This window comes from Acanthisitta chloris, unplaced genomic scaffold, assembly GCF_000695815.1.
Source record: "Acanthisitta chloris isolate BGI_N310 unplaced genomic scaffold, ASM69581v1 scaffold36468, whole genome shotgun sequence".
In the NCBI taxonomy this organism is placed as follows: Eukaryota; Metazoa; Chordata; class Aves; order Passeriformes; family Acanthisittidae; genus Acanthisitta; species Acanthisitta chloris.
In genome coordinates this window covers 1-310 of record NW_008689322.1, presented here as the reverse complement: position 1 = coordinate 310, position 310 = coordinate 1, and positions in this window count along the sequence as shown.

Below are 310 nucleotides of genomic sequence, written 5' to 3'. Positions count from 1 at the left end.
CCCCCCACCGGGGACTGGCAGCCGGGGTCCCTCCACAAGCCCCTCCAGAACGAGCTCAATCCTTGAGGACACAGCAGGAGAGCTTGGCAGGGTTTGGGGCCGCAAGCTCCCAGCCCTCCGCCGGTTAAAAGCTGTTTGCCTTGGATTTAAGGTGACAATGTGCCTGTCACCAACTCGCTGTCCTTGCTGGGGATAAATTTGGCTTCTCCTGAGGGAACTGCGGGCTCTGGGAGCCCCACATGGCTGCTGGAGCGTTTTAGTCCTTGGGAAGCAGCCAGGCAGCAGGGATGGTGTGGGAAGGGCTGGATCA